General features: G+C 40.8%; 1 pseudogene; it reads left to right on the top strand.

Moving 5' to 3' along the window:
* The first annotated feature begins 974 nt into the window (after window positions 1-974).
* On the top strand, window positions 975-7,050 carry LOC102443043 (annotated as a pseudogene).
* Window positions 7,051-11,246: the final 4,196 nt, after the last annotated feature.

The raw sequence follows: 11,246 nt of genomic DNA, 5'->3' as shown, positions 1-11,246 counted from the left end.
CTTTTTAAAAAAAAATATTATAATAAGTATTACAAAGGGTATTACATATGTGTCCTTCCCCCACCCCCAGCCCTTGACAATCCCTGCCCTCCCTTACCCCCCAGTGTCTTATGTCCATTAGTTATGCTTATATGTATGCATACAAGTTGTGATGGTTAATTTTATGTGTCAACTTGACTAGGACCACAAGATGCCCAGATATTGGTCAAACATTTTTCTGGCTATTTCTGCAAGGGTGCTTTTTGGATGAGATTAACATCTGAATTGGTACACATAGGTGAGCCTCATCCAATCAGTTGAAGGCCTGAATATAACAAAAAGGCTAACCTTCCCCCAGGTAAGAGAGATTTTTTCCTACCTGATGGCCTCCTAACTGGAACACTGACTTTTCCTGTCTTGGACTTGAACTGAAACATCGGCTCTTCCTGAGTCTTGAACCTGCCAGCCTTTGGATGGGAACTACACCATCAGCTCTCCTGGGTCTTCAGCTTACCACTCACCCTGTAGATCTTGGGACTTTCAGCCTCCATAATCTCATTAGTTAATTCTTTATAATAAATATCATAGATGGATAGATAGATAGATAGATAGATAGATAGATGATGTAGATGTAGATGTAGATGATATAGATATAGATATAGATATAGATATAGATATAGATATAGATATAGATATAGATATTTGTCTACTATTGGTTCTGTTTCTCTGGAGAACCCTGGCTAATATAGTCCTGTTCTCCTGTCTCAAGCTGTTACTAAACTCTTTTAATGTTACTTAGTCTTTCTTCATGTTTTATCTTGCCTTCCCAACTCAATTGTGAACTTTCTAAGCTCTGAGACTAGGAAGTCTTCAACATCTGTCGACCTTTGGGGAAATATTGGAGGCATGACCATGGAGGGCAGCAGGACTACAGCACACTGTTGTACAACTTGTGCCCTGTGCAAGCTCCTGACTGAGAGGGAAGGGGGACAAAAATGCAGCACGAGGTCCACCTGCCAAATGTGATCCTGGAAGGGGCTGTGCCCACCGGCAAGAAGAAACCCTGTTTCCAATTCTCAGAAGCACTGAATGGGCTAGTGGAGGCCCTGGACAACAGCATTTCACGGAGGACCCAAGCAGGGGCTGTATGAATACTCCAGAACAATCCACATTGCCTGTTCTGCCCAACATTGGGCGAAACTCACCTAGCACTACCTTCCAGTGGCCAGAACTAAGTTTCAGGAATTGCCATAAAGTTTCCAAGAAATGCTCTAAAAGCAAGTGTTCCTTCAGTTTACTTGGAATGAGGACAATACACATTTTACCAATAACCAAGTTCCCATAATTTTCATATTTAAACGTGTATCAGGGCTCTTAATTGCTAGCACCAGAAACCAACTCCAAACGATTAAGCAGAAAAGAATGTATTAAGTCACTCACAGAATCATGGGGAAGACTGGAAAACCACACGCAGAAAACAGGTAGGAAAACTGTGTGTCCACAGCCAGGACAAGAACCAAAATGACACTTAGAACCAGCCAAACACACTTCTGCCAAAGCCATTAAACACTGGTCGCCTCCCCTTCCCCAGCCATCACCAGCACTTGCGCTAGGATGATTTCTCCACCACACCTGCTTCTTTGCACCCCTACCCTTGGATGCCAAATCTCAGGCATGGGCGCCTAATGGGCTGAGCCCCAGGGGTACTGAGAAAAAGAGTATCCAGCATTTTCAGCATCACAGTGGGGGTGGGCTCTGATTCTCACCTTGCCTCCTAAAATGGGAAATTACTCAAACACAGAATTGGGATTCAGATTTGGGAAGCCAAAAAATAAAAATGTTCACTCTATGATTATAACTGTACACATATTTGAGCATCAGTTGTGTATAAGACACAATTTAATATGTATGGAATAGAAAATTGCATTCATTTATTTCAACTTCATTTAAACTCTTCAGAGGGAGATCTTGCTCTCAGCTCCCTAACTTCAGGAAAGAACCCAACACCTAACAGCATTCTGTGGACGATGAGTATCTCACAGAACTGGGTTGAAATGCACTGAATCAGGGCAAATTTATACATGGGGATAAGTGATTCTCACGGAAAACAAATTTCAGCCAAAATCTCTTTAATTCTGACAGGTCCCATGTCATTAGAACCTACATTAACAACACATGCAAAGCAATCATGAACACATATTTAGCAACTGCTTCAAAAACACTCCAAAGTTTTTCCCTGTTGGTAAACCTCACAGGCTTCCTTATGATGAAGCTAGCAAACAGTGGTTATCATATGGAAAGAGCACAGATGGTCTTATTGTTTTTACTTCAGAACCTGTACCAAAGCCCATAATGGATTTTTAAATCTTAAAAACATATAAAACATCAAGTATATTTTCTTTCTTGAAGTCTAGTCTCACAAATCTTGAAGAAATTGCTATGGCTCCTACTCACTTTGTAGATTGCTAACCTCTATAAAGAAATGTTGACTGGATATACACTGAGTGGCCAGATTATTATGACCACCTGACATTTGTAGGCAAATTAGCTATAATTTCGCGCTGAAGTTGCTAGAGGGCCAGATCATTATAAACGTCTGAATAGCACAACATACCTAAGTATCGTTGCTGATCAACTTCATCCTATCATGTGATGGTGTATCCCAATGGAGATGGCTTCTTTCAACAAGACAATGCGCCATGCCACAGTGCTCGTATTGTGCAGGAGTGCTTTCAAGAACATGAGGGAGACTTTACCTTGCTTAGGTGGCCCCCACAAGCACCAGATCCCAATCCAATTGAGCATTTGTGGGACGAAGTTAAAAGAGCCATCAGGCAGCTGGTTCCACAACCATCAAATCTCACAGAACTGGACAGTGCTATTCATCAGGCATGGTCAGATTCCTCACATCACCTTTCAACATCTCGTGGAGTCAATGCCAAGAATCTCCGCAGTATTGAAGGCAAAAGGTGGCCCAACGAAGTACTGATGGGTGGTCATAATAATCTGGCCACTCAGTGTATAAATGAATAATAATTATATCTCAACAACTATGTGTGGATAAATGAAATAACATAGGCAAAAATATCTGGAATTCTTTTTGTTTTAATCCTCACCCGAGGATATGTTTATTGATTTTAGAGGGAAAGAGAGAGAAACATCGCTGTGGGAGAGAACATCGATTGGTTGCCTTATGAGCCCTGACTGGGGATTGAACCCACCACCTTTTGGTGCACAGGGTGAAGTTCCAACCAACTGAGCCACACCGGCCAAGGCAATATTTGGAATTCTTAAGAAGAAATGTGCTGAGTAAATTGAAAGCAAGAGTGTTCAAGAATAGCTGCCCAACTACATGATGGACAATAAAGAATATCATGAATCTGATAACATTTTTTTGGTTTAAAGGAGTCACGCTAATATATACCTTTTTAAATTTTTCCCAAATAGAAGATGACTTCTGCTGTCTAAGCCCCATGATTTTCTTCAGGCTGTGGGTAACGGCCTGGTTCATGGACTCCATCTCGTTATCATACCACTGAGGTAAACTATTAAAAAGTGTTAAAATCCATGCATATAAGCATAACCAATGGACATAAGACACTGGGGGGTGGGGGTGGGGCCAGGGGATTGTCAAGGGTGGGGAATTAAAAAAAGGACACATATGTAATACCCTTTGTAATACTTTAAGCAATAAAAAAATAATAAAATAAAATAAAATAAAATAAAAAATAAAAATAAAAATAAATAAAAAAATAAAAAGTGTTAAAATCCTTATTAATAAAATCAACCCCAGACATCCCTGTCATCACTGCTCTCTCTGCTCTGTGAATCCCCATCTCCTGCTACTTGTGACCTCTGTCCCATTCCCGAGGCCTCACTCTAAATCTCATAACTTTTAGCTACTAACTCTTGCTGTTTTTACCACTTCCGTGTGTTTTGATTTTCCTTCTGAAAAGCCTTCAGTACACAGAAGAGGTGATTTGGAGTAAAAGGCACCTGACATTACACCACCCATGCTGCATTTTCCTAGGGCACAGCTCACCGACATTACATGGGTGCCAGCCTGCTGACATCAGCTCCCGCATGAGGGAGAACTGAAAACGGTTCGTCTGGAGCAATGTCTCCAAAGCACTGCCCTTCTGTGGAAAGAGGGATTCCAGAGGTTGGGATCCCAGGGGAAAGCCCCCAGGTTTTAATAGACCAGAAACTTCTGGGCAATTCTAAGGTAATGAGCCCTCTGCCCGGATGACAAGGCAAAGGAGAAGTCCTGTGGGCCTGTTTGTTTACTTAATTGTCTACACTACTCAAGATGTGGTCATTTGCACATGTGGTACAGGTCACTGACAGGTAAGAAGAAAAATAGAGAGCAGACATAGAGAAAATTTTATAGCAATTTGATAGTCTGCTGAATCTAGTAATAAAAAATTGACGTTTGTATTTTGTATTTCTTTTTTCCCTAATGATTCATTTTTATTGTATTTTACAAAAGTATGGATCTACAAAGGATTGGAAATTTTTTAAATGGTCCTTCACCACTGACAGTTTGATAAGAACTGGTTGGAGCCCTAATCGGTTTGGCTCAGTGGATAGAGTGTCAGCCTGCGGACTGAAGGGTCCCAGATTCGATTCCAGTCAAGGGCATATACCTTGGTTGAGGGCACATCCCTAGTAGGGGATGTGCAGGAGGCAGCTGATCGATGTTTCTCTCTCATCGATGTTTTTAACTCTCTACCCCTCTCCCTTCCTCTCTGTAAAAAAATCAATAAAAAACATATTTTTTAAAAAAGAACTGGTTGGAAAGAACTAGAAGAAACTGAATTACTTGCAGTGAGACTTGAGAGTGCTATGATACCTAATTCCTGATGATTTTTAGTTTAAATAGATCATAATAAACAGGTATGCATGTGTGTGAGAAATGCATTGCCATTATTTGTGTACTAATTCCCTAGCAATACTAAAACATGGAACACACTTCAGTCAAACAAATGCAGTAGAGAGAGGTGAATTCTTTTCCAAGTCTAAGGAAGATCTAATAAGATGATAATTGCAATGGATGTCATTTGGACTCTGCCATTAAAATGACATAAACATCTGCCCTTTCAAGCTAGAAGCTGAGGATGTGACTTGTTTATTTGGCACTGACTGTTTCTTCACCATGGCTCCAAGGAAGCCGTGCTAATCCCCTGTGGCCTCTGGCTGGCTCTGGAATGCCATCTTGGCTCACACCGAAGCACAAAAGGACATCTCAAATCTTGCTCCACTTTTCCCCCCTCCCAACACCTGTTACCAAGTTGCTTTCTTGGCAGGAGAAAGGTGGGGTGGTCAATGTAGAGGACAAATAAAATCACCATCATCACCACAGCTGAATAGGAAGTAGGAAGAGCTGAGCACCATTTTCTAAAGAATGTCTCAGTCATGACCTTGTAATAATCTACATTGAAGGGTTATTTCCTGTGATTTGCAAACTTTCTCTGTCTCTTTTTTGCCAATTTTCCGTTTCCTGTTAAGCTAAGAGCAGTCCTCACTGTCTCTAGGTTTGATTAGAGAAATCAGACCTATCCCATGCAATATGCCCAAGAGTCATGAGCTTACAAAGAGCAGTTACACAATCAGACCACTTCACAGATATTTCTAGCATTGGGATACATTTGTTTTCATCTTAAACCTGTTCAAGAGAAAGTGGTTCCCTGATCAACTCTTAGTCTAGTGCAAAAAAATTCCATCCCAGAAATGTGTTCAGAATTATAAGAACTTAACTTTTTTTTTCTCAGACTTGGCCAGATTTAATAATCCTAGTAGATATATCAGATTATATTAGATTTTTATAGTAATTCAAGGCAACTCCCTAGATGGTGTGATTTGAGGAGAGGAACAGAGAGATGAGCTATTGCAAAAATACATTTCCCCATCAGTCTACCCTAATACATAATAGTCTCCCATTAAAATGTTCCCTTTGCTTTAGTTCTCTCAGGCTGCCATAACAAAATACCACAGACATGATGGCTTAAAGAACAGAATTTTCTCATGTTTCTGGAGATTGGGAAGTCCAAGATCAAGGTGCCAGCAGAGTGACTTCATTCTGAGGCTTTGTCTCTTGGCTTGTGGGTGGCAGGCATCTATCTCACTGTGTGCTCACATGCACAGGGTAAGGGTGGAGAGAATGTTCTAGTATCTCTTCTTATAAGAGCACTAATCTCATCATGAAGGTCCCACACTCATTACCTCATCTAACCCTAATTATCTCCAAATGCCATTACTTTGAGACTTAGGACTTTACATATGAATTTTGGGGAGGAGGAGAGATGCAAATATTTAGTTCATAACACCTTTGAATTAAGATTTCATATCCAGTCACTGACTACGCAGCTCCCACTGCCTGGCTCCCTGTGCTAGCCTTCGATACTTGGATTTCTTATAACATGACAGACTGACAACAAGGAACAGTCTGAATTTGATGGAGATTTGGATGATGTTGAAGAAGTACAAGAAAAAAAAACTGGTGAAGAAACAAAAATCAAAGCACACAGATGATGCAAAAGCCTTAGATTCTTGCAGCCTTCCAAGAACGACTTGATGGTCTGGTAGAAACACCAACAGGATCCACTGAAATGCTCTCAAAAATCTTAAAATTAAATGTGCACAGATAGAAGCCAACTCCCATGATGAAGTTCATGATCTTAAAAGAAAGTATGCTGTTCTCTATCAGCTTTTATTTGATAAGCAATTCAAGATCATTAATGCAATTTATGGACCTACGGAAAAATGTGAATGGAAACCAGATGAGGAAGATGTAATTTCAGAGGCGCTGAAAGAAAAGGACAAAATTGAAGATGAGAAAAGAGATGAGGAAAAAAAGGACCCCAAGGAATTCCTGAATTTCGGTTGACTGATTTTAAGAATGGTGCCTTACTCAGTAATATGTTTCAGGAACATGATGAACCAATTCTGAAGCATTTGAAAGATATTAAAGTGAAGTTCTCAGATGCTGGCCAGCTTATGAGTTTTGTTTTAGAATTTCACTTTGAACCCAACGAATATTTCACAAATGAAGTGTTGACATATAGGACCTGAGAGTGGGCATCTGGATGATGCTGCTGAAGCTATCCTTGCTGCGGACTTTGAAATTGGTCACTTTTTACGTGATCATATAATCCCAAGATCAATATTAGACTCTACTGGAGAAGCAACTGAAGAAGAAGATGATTATGATGAAGAAGCAGATAAGGAAGGGGAAGAAGATAAGGAAAATGATCCAGACTATGACTCAAAGAAGCCTCAAAACCCAGCAGAATGCAAGAAGCAGTGAAGCAAGAAGGTCTTGCCTTCTGCTTCTCTGGAAAGGATGAATTTTCAGCATTTGACAAGCCCATTTCAAGGTTTTTGTTGTTTGCTTGCTTGTTTTTGTTTTTACAGCCTAAAATAAAATAAGAAAGATATCATATCCATAGTATCTTTTAAAATAAAACATTAGTTCTCGATACCTATTTTAATACAATTGGAGGGTTTTTTTCTGTATTTGTTTTTCAGCTATTATCACAGCATGTGGAGGAGGGAGTGAAGAAATAATATGTAACTGGCAGAAACGTATTAAATACCTAGGCTCTGAAGCAAGAAAAGAGAAGTAAAAAAAGAACAAGAAGAAAAATTACTATTTAAGAATTTTTCCTAAAACTGCCCTTGTAAAATAACATTAATCCATTGTTTACTCTATAGTAATGTGTTAATTGGACACAGTAGGTGCAGGTATTGTGCTTGGTATTATAGGGATAAACCTGCAAGTAATACCCTGCCATAATGGACTTTACAGATGATGAGAAAATCAGACCTTCGACTAATAAGATTCATGTGCTGTGAGGGTGTTGTGCCAGAAGCAAGTCCAGGGTGGAGCAGAGCACCGTAAGAAGGAAAATCTACACGGAGACTCAGAAAATGCTCACAGGAGAGACCACACTTCATGTGACTCTATATGTATCCAGCAGAGGAGTGAGGATGAGAAAGGTAGGGCATGGGAGGTGGTCAATGGAGCATGGGGTTGTAGAAAGATAGGGCACTGAGGGCCAGGCACAGAGTCTAAAACTAGAAAGAAAGAAAGTTCCACATGCATGGTAGGCATGGGACAGATTAGAGTGAATTTTCTATGCCCTGTTAAGGAGTTTTTGCTTTGCCCACAATCACTGAAGAGTTTTAAAGAGCTACAGAATGATGGAATCAGATTTTCCATTCAGAGACCACTCTTCCGCAGGCAAGGTGAAAAGTAGATTGAAGGAGTCAGAGACTAGATTAAGAAGTCAAGGTGAGAAATAATGGAGGACGGGAGAGGATGAAATAAGGCAGTAATCGCGGTAACGAAGAGTTGTTGAGAAGTGACAAGACTAGTGGATAAATCCAAACGCGTACTGAAGCAGAGTGGTGTCTCAGACACCCAGGTGGCTCTAGGTGACTGGAGGCACCATTTATTGAGGTAAGGAAATCAAGAGAAAAAGCAAATTTGAAGGGAACATAGGAGTTCTGTGTTAGCCATTTTCCACTGGAGAGCTGAGAGGCAGTTGGAAATGTGGAGCTCAGAAGAAAGGCTAGGGCAGAACTTAATATGGAGAGTTACCTGCATTCTGACAAGGCAGTTACCCGACATGAAGAGCCATGTCAGAGTGCAGGCTGCCTGAGTGAGGACCCTGGGCAACCCAAATAAACTCTGTGTGTACATCTGTCTTCATGGCTACGTGGTGAGTTCTAGAATAAGGTCAAATCAGGACGGTCCATAGTTTCATCCCTTACAGCATTGTGAGTATACAAACTGTTCCATATGAGATACCAGTAGCACCAGGAAAATAGATTCTGGCTCTGACTTGAAGTCTGTGCCAGCTTAAAGTAGAGGTGAACTGCTGCCCAGAAAGATTTTAGACATGAGAATAAGAATAGTCTTGTCTTGTGCATTGTTACTAGGCTTCTTTCACTTCCTAGATAAACAACTCATCTTCAGACTAAAACAATCTGTCTTAATGACTCCAAAAATAGATTTGACGCCTTCTGGTAAGGACCCGTGATGAAGTGGAGGAAGTACCTGTAGAATTATTTCCCAAGTAGGTGTGGTCAAAAGTGAGGAGAAGGGGCCAAAGTGAAGAATCACCCAGTGATAGAAAAGCAGTGTAACAAACCGTGCTCTGAGCTTTCTGCTGTATTAGTAAAATGGCCTTTATTGTTTTGGCTAAGAAAGGTCAATTAATCACCCAAAGTGTAATCTGACAGTAATTAACAATCAGCAGTGACAAAATATCTGTAAGAGCTCAGAACAACAAAGGGTTTTGTTTGGTTGGTTTTTTTTGTTTGTTTGCTTTCTCTTTCCCTATTGAAAAAGGAGTAATCAACACACCATATTCCTTTTCTGGCTTCATTAGTGATTTTTGGCACCTAGAGGGGTGAAAAAAAATGAAGTGTCGAAGCTCACTTAAGCAGACCTGCAGGTAATTAATACAGTCCCACTCCCTCTTCCGTATCATCTCTTAACTAATGTATCGAGGCAAACCTTGTCAAAAAAAGGAGAGCAAAAAGTAAGTAGTATGGCCCATCCCTCTGCCTGAACTGGGGCCTAATAAATCCCAGAACTGATGAGAGGTAAAAAGGAGAAATGCTAAACTGGATTCTAAGTCTGGGTTACAAGAAAATTAACACTAGTGTTAGAAATTCCCATAAGTACTCCCCTGCCTCCCCAAAGATTTAAAAACAAACCAGTGTTATTTTATTTAATCAAGTTTTGTCATTAATATTTCCACAACAAGCAATGAAGAGATTTTGCAGTATATGGATCTTCCCCCGCAAAGAAGTCTGCAGTATTCCCAGAAGACTGTTATAAGTGGTCCTTTCCTGCATCCCATGGATCTCACCACACTCTCAGCACGGCCAAATTCACACCCTGCTTCTGGGAGGGCCACTGTTGCTAAGTCTTCATGTAAAGGTGTGTACTCTGGAGAAGCACCACCTTTATATGCTAACATCTTCTCAGATGATTTCCATGGAAGATTCTGCTGAAGGCAACAACAAGCCCTCCAGCCTGACTGCTCCGGGGCTGGTGCTGTTGTCTGGGTTTTGGTTTTTGTTTGTTTGTTTTAATATCTGGTTTTTCTCTATAGGCCAGCAATCTCTGGCTCTAGCCTCAACATGCTCTTGTCTGCTGTGTCAATAAACTGTATGCCTCGGGTTTCTTTGCTTTGAGAACGGTCACATCTTACTTGAAATAAAAGATGAAAATGGGTTCCCTTCATCATGTAGAAACTGTCTTCTGGTGCAACACCACCAAACACACCCACATCCCCAGCAGCAGAAGTCAGGGATGTCACTGTTCAACCACTTCCCCTTGTATCGGTGGGTTAGGATTGTCACAGACTCTCCTGGTCTTTGGAATGTTGAGACCTCTATCACTTCGCTGCCCAGGAGTCAGTCAGTCTTGCCTTTAATTGTTTCAGGAGAGAAAGCTCTTAGAGCAGCTTCTTCTCTTCTTGTGTTTATCTCCAAAAGGATCTTCCTTAAGCAGAGTCAAAATATTTTCCCATGACGTTTAGTCATTTGCTCCAATACTACCTTCTGGAGCAACATATCATGAATATATTTTCTTGTACATCATGGTCCCCTAAAGGCCTGAAGACATTCCTGAAAGCTCATTTCCTTCCTTCCATCCCACGAGCCTTTTCTTCTTCATGCCATTTACCACTTGTCCCTTCAACCGTTCTGTATAGGACTCCTCTAGGTACCGCATTGTAGGTACCTCAACACTGGTGTTGTTTTAAAGCTCCGTTGATGATTCTAATATGTGGCCACTGTTGAGAACGATGCTATAATGCTGGCTGTTTCAACATGAGCACAGTGAAGTACCCCAGGGTCATGCTAGTCCTTGGGAAGAGAAAGGATTCTGAAGCAGATAAAGTCTTTAGTAGAGGTGTTGTATGGGGTAGGAAGAGGAAATGATTAGATGATGGGCGAAGGACAGCAGAAGTCTCAAAGGAACCAGGTTTTACACAGGCTCAGCATGAACCAACGTGGAACAGAGATTTATACCAAGGTCTGATGGCAAAGTCCAGCCTCCTGTTACACCAATGGTTCATTCATGAATAAAAATTTATTGAGTACCTATGATGTGCTAAGCAATGTCCTAGGCATAAATTTTCTGTTCACATGGAGTATACAGTCCATCAAGAAATCAGATAGCAACCATGCAAATAAATAGATCATTAAGAATTTTAGGTAGTAAAATAAAACAGTCAGGAGGTAGAGGG

The sequence above is a fragment of the Myotis lucifugus genome, unplaced genomic scaffold (genome assembly GCF_000147115.1).
Source record: "Myotis lucifugus unplaced genomic scaffold, Myoluc2.0 scaffold_5, whole genome shotgun sequence".
In the NCBI taxonomy this organism is placed as follows: Eukaryota; Metazoa; Chordata; class Mammalia; order Chiroptera; family Vespertilionidae; genus Myotis; species Myotis lucifugus.
The sequence above is the reverse complement of the archived record's forward strand: the minus strand, read 5'-3'. Positions and strand labels throughout refer to the sequence as shown.